The 15,027-nt window shown below is 28.8% G+C and overlaps 1 protein-coding gene across 2 annotated transcripts in view; it reads left to right on the top strand.

Annotated features, from left to right (window-relative positions):
* The first annotated feature begins 2,439 nt into the window (after positions 1-2,439).
* The window catches only part of LOC117177441 (protein tweety), an 81,033-nt gene continuing 68,445 nt past the window's right edge, over positions 2,440-15,027 (top strand). For both annotated transcript variants that reach the window (XM_033368126.1, XM_033368125.1), the window contains exon 1: positions 2,440-2,509. The gene's annotated coding sequence lies outside the window, so the exon portion shown is untranslated. The remainder of the gene's footprint in view (positions 2,510-15,027) is intronic.

The raw sequence follows: 15,027 nt of genomic DNA on the forward strand, positions 1-15,027 counted from the left end.
TAGTTTTTGTTTTTTAGCCTTTTGATTGAGAGAACAGGGAGGGGGGGGGGGGCAAATTTGGAATTTTAACACTCAGATGAAAAGGGGGAATCTTTTATTTTTCATTCTTTAATGAATTGGAAGAGGGACATGTTTTACTTTTAACATTTTTATGAATGTATGTTGATTTAGAGAATAAAATTTTAAAATTAAATAGTTCATAATGTTTAATTTAAAATGGTTTAACCCGAAAGTGTTAAAAGCTACAATTTTATGCGTGTAAATTATTAAGCGTTCGATTTTTGAAAAATATTTCCAAAGCTTAAATTAAATAAAAATGAAATTCGCAAGCATTCCAATTTGAGTATTTTAATTTGTAGTTCAGTTTTTATTACTTATTTGAAAAAAATATATATTCCCATTTTACTTTATAAAGATAAGCAGGGTAGTCGTAAGTCGTACAAAAACCTGACAATTAGGGAATTTCATGATTTAGGGATCTTGACAAAAATCTAATCAAATTTAGGCAATTTCTATAAAAGGTACTTTAAATAACTGTCAAGGAAAACAACTTTTTTAATTTTAATTTCAAATTTTCTTCCATTCATAATATAAGTTAAAAGTGTTTCGAGAATAAAATTCTGTTCTTTGCACATTGGTCAGGTAAAATAAAAAATTTGACATGGAAAAATTAGGGAATTTTGAAAATTAAGTTTTGCGGCCACATAGGTCTTTTTCTTTTTTTTTTTTGTGTAGTTGATTTCTTCTTATAATTATATTCTGAGTTAGAAATTTTATCATTTGGTTGAAACTTCAACAATTTTGTTAAAAATTCGTCGTTTTTGGTTCAAAATTCGACTATTTATTTGAAAGTTAATCTTTGTAGATAGAAAATTTGAGTATTTGGTTAAAGTCAACTATTTTGTTCATTGCACTTTTTTAAAATTTAAGTATTTTGTTAAAAAGTGATCTTATTTGATCGAAAATTTAATTGTTGTGTTGAACATTCGTCTATTTAGACATAAAATGTGTCCTATTGGATTAAAATCTTTTTTAAAATATCTTTTTTATGGTTAAATTATTTGGTTGAGAATGCTACTTTAATATTTTTTGTAAAGAATTGATCTCTTTTGGTTAAAAATTCTACTGTTTGGTTGAAAGTTGAACTAGTGTGTTGAAAATTCTACTATTTTGTTAAAAAGTTACTTTTTTGTTGTTGAACATCGAGTATTTGGAAAGAAATTTTTTTTCTTTTAGATTAAAAATAATTTTTTTTATTTGAAAATTCCACTGTTTTCCAAAAAAATTAAATTATTTGATTGAAAATGCAACTATTTTGTTTAGTTTAAGGGCATGTGATACTTAAGTTTCCCCGGCTTTTTTCCACAATAATAAAAATGTTTAAAAACTGATTTCGGAGAGCTATAAAATATCATAATGGACGTCCCAGGACTCTTTTTTGAGGGATAATAACAACGAAAATTTATTTATCATAAATAAAAATTTTATGCATATATGCATTATTTTGAGGTTACTTCGATTTTCATCTCTGCCTTTACGATAATCTGGAAATTATTTATGAAATAAACTTTTTTGATTACCTGCAAACAAGGTCAGTTCCAGGAGATTAGTTACTATGATTATTTGTAAGTCCAAAGTTTTCATCCAAAAATATTATGTAGTTTGGAAGTAACGCTCGGGTGCATTGTAACAAACATAACCTCGAAATATACACGCACGTTGTTAGCAATATCAAAAATTTTTTGATAAAAAAACACAAAAAAGTGTGCAGGGACGTCCGTTAAGCATGTTCGCTATCATTTCCCAAATTTTTAAGACAAAATATTTATTATTCTAGGAAAAAAGCTGGGGGAACCTAAAACTGGCAAAATCGACAATTTTCTAAGTATCACATGCTCTTAACTGCGGCCGGGTTGCTCCAGTAACTTTTTTATTGACAAATAAATAAATCAATATAAAATTCTAGTCTGCTTTTGTTTTAATTTGTTTATAAAAGATTATTTGTTAAAACAATTACAAAATCAAAATGTCCTAAATCCCACTTCACCAACAGAATTTTGGCGCCAAAATTTAAAATCGACAAAAAATGTTTAATCGTTCCATTATCGATCACCAATCCATTGTCTTATCAGCTTCCTACCATACCGACCCATTCAAATTCCGCCGATAATGATATTTTTATTGCGTTTTACTTTCTAACCGTGTTCGCACCATCGAAATCCCAAATGACTGGAAAAAGAATATCCTTGGATTTCCTGGTAGTTTTGCTTCTCCAATAATATTATAAGAACCATAAGAAGAACTTCACTCGTAAATTTCTAACGCGCAAAATCTGAAAAACAGAAATCATCCAGAATGGCGCTGCAGTTCTCTATTTTCTGATTCGTCGAGACTAACTACCCCCTCCCCATTCCTACTACCCATCAGTCAGGCTCGGGTCGCCGTCGCGTGAAGAGTGTTTGTTGTGTTTTCGTTGAAAAGTGTTTGGATTTCTCAGTGAAAAATCAAGGTAAGAAAATGCAGCTTTTTCAACAGTATTTTCAAAAAAATCCAACTGCGTGAAAAGTACATCCACCGCCTTTTGGCGTTGCAAATGTCAATTCAGACAACCGGGGTGAGTTGAATTAGACAGTGCCTTCTGCAATGGACGATCAAGAATCCTCATCAAGAGTCCTCGTGAATCTTTCTGATTCTTGGTACCGAATTTTCATGAGATTTTTTCTATCATTTTTTCTTCGTTGAATTTTCCGGCTTTTTATGAAACAACAAGACTGTGCCTCTCCCACGAGAAAAGTCGCGGTGGCGCTTGGAGTCTCGTATGTACGCGATCGATACACAGGACACACCGTGTCACAAGGTGGTGTAGGTGTGGAGCTCGTTTTTCTCCCTGTTCTGAGTGCGTATAAGTGCGTGAGTGCGTGCTCTATGAGCGGGGGTGAATTTTACTTTCCTTGGTCACATCGGTTTTGTATGGTCTCTGAGAAATTTAAGATGACGCCTTCGGAACGCTGCAGGCATGCGGGTGATAAGGTCGTAAAAAACACCCTCCATTTGAATTGTGTGACAGCCACTTCGGGTTCGATTTCGCAACTCCCTGGACCAAATCCGAAAAATAAGGGTGGTTTATATTTCCAAGGTCAATGACGTTACAACTAAAGTTACTTTGATAATGTCAAGTCCAGGTTTTTGTTCAGGTACTTAAATTTAGACTAGAGAAGTTAAAAAACTAATTTTATATTCTGATCAATTATGAGGCAATTAAGTAATTTTTTATTGTGTCTAAAAATTGTCAGAAAGATAATATTTAATAGTTTGGGGTTGGGAATTGAGAATTTGTGAGTCAACAAAGAAAAGTGCTTTGTTTGCAGAAATGGTAGCCGTATTCTTTGTTGAAATGTTTAAACGTCATAATACGAAAAAAAAATGACAACGAATTCTGAAACTGTTTTTCGAGTGATTTTAAAAGAAGAAAATTGTCACAGACTCAAGTGTTGTGAATGTCAGAATGCGGAAATTTGACAGCTGTCAAGCACTAACAGGTTGTTTAAAGCATGCTCGAATTTTGTTTACTTTTTTATTAGGATAAATTCAAATTGCGACTTTTAAAGTTAGGTTTAATTACTTTAGTTCGTCAACTTTACAACTTTTTCAATATTATATCATTCATCATTAATTTAAAAAATTTCCATTTCAGGTATTTATTTTGAATCGTTCATTTTCAATTTGAAGGATATTAAAATGCAGTTCTGAAAACTTAAACTCTTCAAAATTAGAAGCGTGTGAAATTTGAATGGTTTGATAAAAAAACAAACGTTTTACTTTGCTCAAAACTAAATGTAAATTGATGAACGCTTTTTCGAGTATTATCATTGAACAATAATTGGTTTTACTAGACAATTCTGAATCTTTTAAGAATTAAACAATGCGCAGATGTCAAAGTTTAAAATTGTAGTGTTCCCACACAAGGACTTAGAAGTTTCTTAATCAAGAAAAAGAACAATTTAGCAATATTTTCTAAGTGCTAAATAAAAACTTTGAACGTTACAATTTGAATTATGCCATTAAACTTTTTTTTTAATTTCTGAGTGAATGTTTTTAATTTTCATCTTCAAATAAGAACTGGGCAATTATTAATTTTAAACCGAGAAATGACCTGTTATTTTTTTCCTTAGGTAAAATACCACCCTGGACAGTGAAAAATTGAGAATTGGTCGGAACCCGGAAATTCTTAAACATTTTTCATAAAAACATTAGCATTTGCTAAAAAATTTATTCAATAAAGGAATGGCCGGTTTCATTCTACATCAGGAATAATTTCACACACACAAAAAAAAACATAAATTATTTGCCAATTTTTTATGTTTTTCATAAGGAACACAATCTTGTGAGTATTATGCGGACTAAAACATTTCCGGGACAAGAGAATTCTTTTCCATAAAATCTATATTTTCCTTTTTTTCTCAGAAACAACGGAATATTTGTTCCTTATTTAGGATATCGTGCATTTATCGTTTAAGAGACAAATTTTTAAATTGAATTCTTACAAAAAAAAAGATCCTTTCATCAAAAATAGTTTAGCCTGCAGAAAACTCGCAGGATTTCTCTCTTTATCAAAGGATAATTTCAAAATATGGCGAAAAATGCATGTATGATTTCTTTTTGCGAAAGTGTGGAGTTTTCATATTTTCGAACAAATGATGTGTCGCGATTTTGCTAATTTTGGATTATTTGACAACTTTCCGGCAGATTTCGAAAAACGGTGTTCGCTGGTCATGGGAATGTGGAAAAATGCACGGAATTTTGTTAATCAGAGAATGGCTGTCAAAAATAATTAATTGATTTCTAATCGTAGATTTTTAAATTATTTATGTCTTACGGTCCAATCGTAAATCGAAAAAATAAATATGAGTCAAAAAAACTTGTTCTTCGAAACTCAGATATTTATTTAATAGAAAAACTCCTTTTGAAACTTCCTAACGTTTCGGTACACATGCGTACCTTTTTCAAAGGTTCTTAACCTAAGTAATTATATTAAAGATTAGTAATTATAGTCTGAACAAATATGATGGATAATTACGTAGATTTAAATACATTGTTACCTGAGTTGATGATAATTTAAAATAGTCAAACAGATTTTGAAAATTGATCTGTTTGACTATTTTAAATTATCATCAACTCAGGTAACAATGTATTTAAATCTACGTAATTACTTATCATATTTGTTCAGATTATAATTACTAATCTTTAATATAATTATTTAGGTTAAGAACCTTTGAAAAAGGTACGCATGTGTACCGAAACGTTAGGAAGTTTCAAAAGGAATTTTTCTATCAAATAAATATCTGAGTTTCGAAGAACAAGTTTTTTTGACTCATATTTATTTTTTCCATTTACGATTGGACGGTAAGACATAAATAATTTTAAAATCTACGATTAGAAATCAATAAATATCAACGGTCGAAGAAAGGATTGATTTGTTTCATCAAATCATTTTACAGAAATAATTAATAAAACAATTGGTTTATTCCATTTGTAATGGTTCTATGTATTATTAATGTTATATTAGAACATATAACGGAACATCATTTACGCGTCAATTTGCATGTGTAAATTATATTACTACATTATAATTATTATTATATTATGTGTAAACTATATCCGCCTGTAAAGCGGATATTCCGGTCTACGTGTTAAAATTGGAATTTTGGCCTTTACAACTAAAGTGTCAGGGGGGAAAAAATAGAAATTGATCTTTGAAAAGTCAGGGAATTTTGAAAATTAAATTTTGTGACTACCCTGGAAAGAAGATAGTCGTACCTAACCTACATACGTTTCGTCTATAATTGCTTTAAAAAACAACATATTCCTCCACCGTAAAATTCTGCGACTTGCTTTGAAATGGGTTTTGTCAAATATTAACAAATCATTAAAATATTGTTCTTCCTCTTTAATTATAGCAAACGTATGTGTTAAAGTCTACTTTAGTTTACAATTTTGTTAATAAAACAATAACGGAATGAGAAAAGTGTTTGTTGACCGGACGTTGACCAGGTTTTTTTATATTAAACCGTAAGTGCCGTGGAGAAGTACAATTTAGAATTTATCGTTTTAAACTTTTATAATCTTTCCTTGTCCATTTTCAAATATTTAACTTTTTTTAATTATTGCAAATTCTAGGTGCTCTTTAATCTCCAAGAAATTGTTTAGCTTGAAAGTATCTTATTTTTCAGTTCTAAATGCTTTTCATTTGGAAAGTAAACTCTGAATTGTAAAAAATGAACGGTTTGTATTTATAAAAGCTTTGACAACTGCATTTTTCGGAAGACCAGTGTTTTAATAACTTATTTTATATTATAAAACCTGAAGTTTTCCAAAGATGATTTCTGTAACTTATTACAACTTGCACTTTCGTCAGCAGCAAATTCCAATTGCTTTCGCCAGAGGAATCGTAATAATGTCGTGATGTGACTATATTAGGGTCTAAGCACTTGACTCATTCATTGCACTATCGCGAAATCACTTGGCAGGAAATTGCTTTGATAAACCTAGGGCCGACAAATGGACGCGTGGAGTTAAAGGCGCTGCTTTAACATATTACATTCGTCAAGTAAACAAGAAATAACACAATATTTTCCCTCAGAATGAAATTACTTCAATTTCAAATTATTTAAATTACTTTTCCTACCTCCGTAAACATTTAATGCCATTTAAATTTTCCTTCAAAATTTAATTTAATTTTGTAAAGCAAACCTTTGAAATTAAATGTTAAAAGTTTTGAAACTATAATTTTTCATATTTATTTTTCACAATGTTGCTATATAATTAGGAAACTATTAACTAGAGACTAGGTTGAATCTCGGAATTATTTCATATTTAAAGTTCATTTGAAATTTATGATGCATATTGAATGTTTTCTGGTAAATGATTAAGACTTGATATTATGATTAAAAAATAACGGAGATTTGATTAAGAACTTTTCTGCGATGGAGAGTAAAAATCGCGAATATGTATAACGATCTAGTGTAATAAGTCTTTTCTCGAGTGAGATACGATTATTTGCTTGACGAGACGGAATAATTGAACGTGATAATATTATAGGTGAGAGACTATAATTATTATCAAGTTGCATTTACCTCAAATTTCAACAGAAATTAGTCGAAACATCTAATCAAATGTCACCGCCAAAAATATTTATTTTTAAATCTTTATTATACTGTTGTATTCAAATTCAATTCGAATTTAAAATCATCCAAATTCAACCGCATCACATTTTTTCAGATCTAAAAGGCTTTGGATTATTAAGCAGAATTGGATTAAAAAGAGCTGCCAATCTATAACCTACTCCTCAATTATTACAAAATTTAATTTAATTCTAGATTTATCGTATTTTTGCATAACGTTCTTTTCTTCAGTTTTAAATTGACTTTTCTATAATTCAGATTGGCAAAGGGAGTTAAATTATAAATTTCGATCTCCCTCGACTTCGGGCTTGTGACCTAATTAAACCTGATTAAAAATTGATGAATGCCTCGCTTTATGAGGGAAGTTCCACTATTCCTTTCGGCAGGTAATTATAGTACATCGTACTGCATTTTAGATTTTAGGATAGTCAACGAGGCGACTAACGGTGCAATTAAAGGCCAATGATTTGCTAATTGTAATCCTAGAATGGAAGAAAAAATGATGTACCATTTTTTTTTCTTTTCTTTTTTGTCTAAGAATCAGCTTACCGAATAAAAAGGGAGTGTACTTTTTTTAATGGTAAAGTCAGGTCTTGAAATAAATAGTACTTTCGCTCGTGAGTCTCGTTACACGCGACTCGTTGCTCCGGGAACTATTATAATTCAATGATAACATACTTACTGCAATCGCTTAAGTACCTGGGGCAATTTTGAACTAAGTGAGATTGTTGGAGGGGCTAAAAGTGTCTGCATTTATCAGAATTAACAACACTATTGGTATAGAAAGCTCGTGTATTCGATACTATACTTTTTATATTTATATAAATTATTAATTATTACAGACCTTGTTTATACAGGATTAATTATGTAAGGCTTCAGGGGCTTTAATTTTTAAAGCTTCAATTAAGTTTTTTAATATTTTCAATTTAAAAGGGTCCTATGACATGTACTTGAATTGCGAACGTTTAGTTGAACGAGATTTAAAAAAAATTATTTTTCAATTTTTTGTTGCTTAAATCAATTAGAACGGCAAAAAAAATTATTTTGGAAAGAATTGTCGAATAAAAATTCTTTAAGGGCTTGCCTACCCTTACACATCACCCATTATTTAGACCTGCCTGATGCAAGTTTGATTGTCGATATTTGGAAATACAAAAATGTCAAAAATTCTCTTTTTTATCTCAATAGTTATAGAGTGGTTGAGAAAGTTCGGCAAGACCCCTAAAAACCACCCTTAATATGTCCTCACCTAAAATGGTAAAATTGAAAAGTTTGATCATCGATATTTGGAAATACAAGAATGTCAAAAATTCCTTTTTTTTACCACAATACTTATAGAGTTGGTCAGAAAGTTCTACAAGACTTCTAAAAACCACCCTTAATATATCCGCACCTAAAATGTTAAAAACGACCAGTTTGATTGTTGATGTTTGAAAATATAAAAACGTCAAAAAATCTCTATTTCTATCTCACTAATTATAGAGTAGGTGAGAAAGTTTGGCAAGACTCCTAAAAACCACCCTTAATGTGTCCTCACCTACAATGTTAAAATCGACAAGTTTGATTGTCGATATTTGCAAATACAAAAAGGTCAAAATTTCTCTTTTTTTAGTTCTTGTCAAACTTTCTCATCCGCTCTATAATTAGTGAGATAGAAAAAGAGAATTTTTGATGTTTTTATATTTTCAAATATCGACAATCAAACTTGTAATTTTTAACATTTTAGGTGTGGATATATTATGGATAGTTTTTAAGAGTCTTGCCGAACTTTCTCATCCGCTCTATAATTAATGAGATACAAAAGAGAATTTTTAACGTTTTTATATTTTCAAATATCGACAATCAAACTTCTCATTTTTAACATTTTAGGTGTGGATATATTAAGGGTGGTTTTTAGGAGTCTTGCTGAACATTCTTACCCACTCTATAATTAGTGAGATAAAAAAATATAATTTTTGATGTTTTTGTATTTTTAAATATCGAAAATCAAACTTGTCATTTTTAACCTTTTACGTGTGGGTATAGTGGGGTTGGTTTTTAGGGTTTCTGTGGAACTTTCTCACTCCCTCTATAATTCGGGAAAAAAATCTTTAATTTCGTTCATATGAACGTTCGTAACTTCAAGTACATTCCTATGACCGGACTTTGATTTTCAGACCTTTAAAAACTAATTTTCTTTTCAATTTTAAAGTTTACAAATTTGTAAAGATTGCCTTAAAAGTTATGGATTTAATATTTAGACATGTTCAAATCGTAAAGCTTTAATCATTTTGAAAACTTTTTAATTTTTCAGTTTACATTTTTTATATGAGTATTTTGATTTAACCGAATTAGAAAGCTTTTCATTCTTTGTCGCTTTCAAATTCCAAATTTAAAAATTAGAATTTTAGGTATTTTTAAAAATGTTCTGTATCATCAATTAGGTTAATAAAAATGTCAAAATAAGTAATTTTATTTCATGATCAAATTTATTTCTGAATAAAAGAAAATATTTTAATGGTAAATAATTGAATAATAGGGTAAGAGCGATTCTTGGCACCTTAGCCCAGTTATTGGCATGCCAAAAACCGAAACTATATAACTAATACGTGCATTATTAGGTAAAAATGATAGGAAACATTAATTTAATTAAAGCAAAATAAGTTAAAGAGGTATCTTGTATGATAAATTAGTAAACAGTTTACACTTCTAATTTTACAGGATTAAAAAAAATTAGGAAAACTTGTATTTATTTTAAATGGTATTTAGCAGTTTTGAAAATAATGAAAAATAATTTAAAACTTTAAACGATTTCAAATTATTTAAATTAAAATGAAATTTTTTTAGATTTCAAACAACAAATGAAAAGCTTCTTAAGCATTTTTAAAGCGTGTAAGAGAATAAAACGATTTTTTTATCCTAGGTCAATTTCAAAGGATTCAGTTATTCGAAATTTTCATTTTATGTTACAAATTGTCTCACCTCAAATTTGTATTAATTTCAATTCAATAACTTGAAATTTATTACTTTCAATACCTTTTCTCGCAGTTTAAATTTTGAGATGATTGATCGTCAAAAGGATTAAAGACACCTGGAATTAATTTACTATGAGTAATTATACAAAGCGATTCTGAATATGAATTCTTCTACATCCTAGTTATACGTATTACAATATTAGGTATTATTATAATCAGTATGTATAATACGATTCTGAGTAAATTGAACCTGGTATGAGAATTATTCTGAAATTGTGTACATAATATTTAGTAAAATTGGACAGGCACAGAATCCTGCATCTGCTATTCGCAACAGAGACATGACCAAAAGCGTCATCGGAATGCTATGATGCATTGCAATACCTTCAGCAATGCGATTCAAACAATTCAGTGACATGTGAGCCAATCTAATGCCTCAATGCTCAATACATATCCGCCGGAAAAGCTTTGAAGGCCATTGCTTTCCCATAAAAAATATCTTAATATATCTTTCGATCATTTTGAAATATCAACAAGTCTATATTTTGTTGTTTGAAATTAAACTATATAAATAAAAGTTTTTCTTTTTTATAACACATTTGAGAAGTAACTTTTGATTCAACTTTTCACTTGATTTTTTTTTTTTTTTTTTTTTAATAATAACTTTTTGTATGACAATCCTCGATTATGCAGAGTGACCACTGCGCAGGAAACCCGGTAATTTTTAACACCGGGAAAAGCCGAGAATCCTTTTGAAAAGCGGGAATTTTTCAGATTTGTTTTTACTATTGCAATAAGTATCTTCTCGCTCTTCGAAAAAAATGTAACTATCGAAAATCTAAATATATGTTCATATTTCATTTCATAATTCACATATTTTGATTAAAAACTCTACTATTTTCTCGAAATGTCTACTATTTTGTTAAAAAATTATCTCTTCTGTAAAGAATGTTATCGTTTTGTTGAACAAGCGTCTTTTTTATGAAAAATTCATCCTTTTGGATTGACAAACTCATCTTTTGGTGGAAAAGTTATCTTTTTTGCTTGAAAACTGATCTTTTATGGTTAAAAGTTCATTCTTATTAGTTGAATCTCTTTTGATTAAAAATTCTACTATTTGCTTGAAAATTCAACTATTTAATTAAATTCATCTTTTTTTGTTTATACTTCATTCTCTTTATTTCATATGTCTTCTATTATATTTTGAGTTCCGAATACATTTTAATTCTTTTGGATTGAAAATTCAGCTGTACATATGCTAAAAGATTCGTCTTTTTGACTTAAAAATTAAACTTTTTTTGTAAAAATTGATTGTAAATTGTAAATTTTTTGATTGTAAATTGTAAATTGGATTGTAAATTCATCAGTTTGTTTGAAAATTGATATTTAGGGTTTAAAAGTCAAATGTTTTCTCAAGGATTCGACTTCTTAGTTCGAAAACTCAACTCTTTTGTTGGAAATTCATATTTTTTGGTTGAAAATTCAAACATTTTATTATGAACATTCCCTTTTTTCAAATAAAAATCCGTGTTTTTGATTAAAAATTTATCTTTGCGTATAAATTAATTTTTTCTACTGAGAATGCATCATTCACGATTGAAAGTTAATTTTTTTCAATTGGAAAAGCTACTATTACATTTTGGCCCAGAATTCATCTCTTTTGGTTGAAAACTCTACTATTTGGTGGAAAATTTAATTCTTTTTTTTAAAATTAGTTTTTTTGGTAGAAAATTCATCCTTTTGGATTGAAAATTTGTCTTTTGATATAAAAATAATCTTTTCGGTTTAAAGTTAATTTTTCTTGATTGAAAATTCAGCTCAATTTTAAAAGATTCATCTTTTGGCTTGTAAATTTAACTATTAGATTGTAAATCCAACTGTTTGGTTGAAAATAAATTTAAAAAAATGATATTAATTAATTATATTATCAATTATTAGCCATTAGTATTATTAATTATATAATTATATTAATATAAGCACCTTGTTTCTCCTATTTTGAGAGCATTTTGGACTGTGAAGTCTAAAATCGCTTTTACAATCATTTTAATTACGTTATTAATTTACCATGGAGTTTTAAAATGTTAGATTTTTCCCAGAATGTATACAATAAAGTAATTAGTATCGAATAATAATTATTATAAAAGTTAAAAGTCAACTAATATTAATGTAATTTTTGATTGAAAAATAGCCTGAATTTTTTGTTTAGAATTTGTTTGCCGAATTTGTTGAAGAAATTGGCGAAAGATCAAAATTGATTGGAAAATATCACTTTTGAAAAGACCAGAGATTATATATTTATAATATTTTACATAAAAGTAAATTGCTTGGAATGTATGGAAGGCTTAGGGGTAGAAAGAAGGGAAAAAGAGAAATGAAGACTTTTCACCTGTGAGTTAGCACAGAACTATGCAAGAGTGCCTGGGGCTTTAGGAAATATTTCACGTGCCTTTTGTGATCGTAGCTTCCTCGGTGAGCATTTTCCGCGTTTCTTGTGGAAAAATACGTAGCTGTAGAGTGTAGGCACTGAATGAAAATAGCATTCATAGTAGCTTGCATTAATCTTCGATTAAGTTCTTCGCTCCATTAAAAAACGATCTGGTATTTTTTACCTCCCTTCGCTTTTCTCCGAATATTTCATAATCCAGCCAGAGTAAATGGATAAGATTCTCGAATGTTTTAAGAAGTCCTTTATAAAATGCAATTTCTCTAATGGATTGATTGGCTCATGTAATTACTTACATACCTAAATTATAATAATATTCAAATTCATAATATTGTTTCTTTAATCTTTTAGAATGAAAGAAAAATCTATTTCTTTCTTAAGTAGCAGGCGAAGTTTGCAGGATTAATATTTTCCATTATGAATATATTATTATATTTGTTTTTAAAAATTAGCATGGTTGTAAAACTGGTTTCATATTGTACGTAGTCATACGGAAGTACTTTGCTTCACTCAACAATTTTAAAAATGAACTCATGCTTATAAAAGAATTTTAAATAAATCTTCCGTATTGCAAATTATGTAAAATAATTACGCATTTAATTTGAAATTATAATTTTAACCTCAAATGGATTTAATTTTGAAAGCCTTGATTTAGGGCTTAAGCGACTATTTATAGGTTTAGGGATGATTTTCTTCTCTTTCTGTATAGTGTATACTATAAACTATAAAGTATAAAGTATAAAGCACAAACATAAACGTAATTCACAACCAACTATTTACCATCCTTTGAAGCGTGAAGTTTTTTATTCGAAAGGAAATCTTAACTAAAAAAGTAATTATTTATAAATTTTTCTAATAATTTTAAAGTAAATACAGTTATTAAAACGTTTGACAATTTTAAATAAACTGCTTCTTGTCGCTTGGAACATAACCAGATTTATTTATTCACGATCAAAAGAAAAAAAAAACGCAAATTGTCGAAGATTTGAACAAAAAATTCAAGCACCATTTTGAGATACTTTTTTTCTTATGAAAGTTTATTTATACTTTATTTTTTGTCTGAAACAAGTTTTCATGCCTCGAAAATTCTGCAGGCATTGTTGTTGAAAACCTGATTGACTTTTCATTACTTGAAGTTTTATATCTGAAATTCAAATGGTTTTTAATCAAATCTAAGAAAAGTCTTAGAAAACCTTATGGAAATTTTGAAAAATTTGTGATTTTTAAGTATTCTTACGCGTTCAAATTGAAACTTTCAAATTGTTCAATAAATTATTGAAAGTATAACACATGTTTTAAATTAGTGGCTTTCGTTGGAAATTAGTATTTTTTTAAAGCATTTATAAAATGAGAAACGTTCAAAGAAGACTTATCATTCAAAAAAATGTTTAGGTTTTTTTTTACCGGAAATTAGCATTTTTAAGCGAAAATCATCATTTACATTCTCACTTTTTAACTAGGTTATGTTAGCATTTTACACCAGAAACGGGTACTTTTAATAAAAAAATATTAGATTTCAAAGATTAACCATTTTTCAATTATATTTGTTTAAATGTTAATGATTTTCTAACAATTTTCGGTTACTTTTAACATTTTACACCGTAAATTGTTATGTCACATTAGTGGTTTTCGTTTATTTATTTATATTTTTAATACAAAATCATTGCATTTCAAAGAGTATAATTTACCATTTTTCAACAACTTCAGGTTATGTTGGTTTCATTCGCCTAAAATTGGTATTTTCAAACAAAAATCGTCAGATTTAAAGGTGTTGGTACCAAGGCCCAACCTAAGAATTGAATTGTCCCATTTCACTCCATAAATACTAGAATTACATTTTTTACATTAAAATTAGTTATTTTTCCACTCCGAAAACAAAACTACCGTACACTGCTTTTCAACGGCCAATAACTAAGACTATTCGACACTAGAAAAAATTGAGACACTTATATTTTTATTGCTTAAGATCTCCTCTTTCCGGCGGTGCCAATGAAATTCCTCAAAAAATTTTCTTATTATCCCAAAATGCAGTTTAAACAAAAAAAACGTGATTTTTCGTGCCTATTTTTTTTTTTGTGAACAATTTTCCAAAGCTTTTCGAGTCTGTAATTAATCTAAAATCTCACTAAACGGTGGAATAAATGTCTAAAATTTAAGAATCCATGGTAAAAAGATCGATTTTTCGTTTTAGTATTTTCAAAATTGCGTCTTAATGGCAAAATTTTTGTGAAAACATTCATGAACTTTTTTACAATAAACGATGCGCTTTTCGGAAAAATCAGCAAGAAAAAAAATTCTTGTAATCAGCCAAGGAATACGCCTGAATTTTTTCGAAGCGTTTTGAGCCAAATTTTGGATTTTGCATATGAACAATTTTTGAAAAATTCAAAATTTTGCTCAAAACGCTCCGGAAAAATTCAGGCGTATTCCTCGGCTGATTACAAGAACT

Source organism: Belonocnema kinseyi, chromosome 7 (genome assembly GCF_010883055.1).
Source record: "Belonocnema kinseyi isolate 2016_QV_RU_SX_M_011 chromosome 7, B_treatae_v1, whole genome shotgun sequence".
NCBI lineage: Eukaryota > Metazoa > Arthropoda > Insecta > Hymenoptera > Cynipidae > Belonocnema > Belonocnema kinseyi.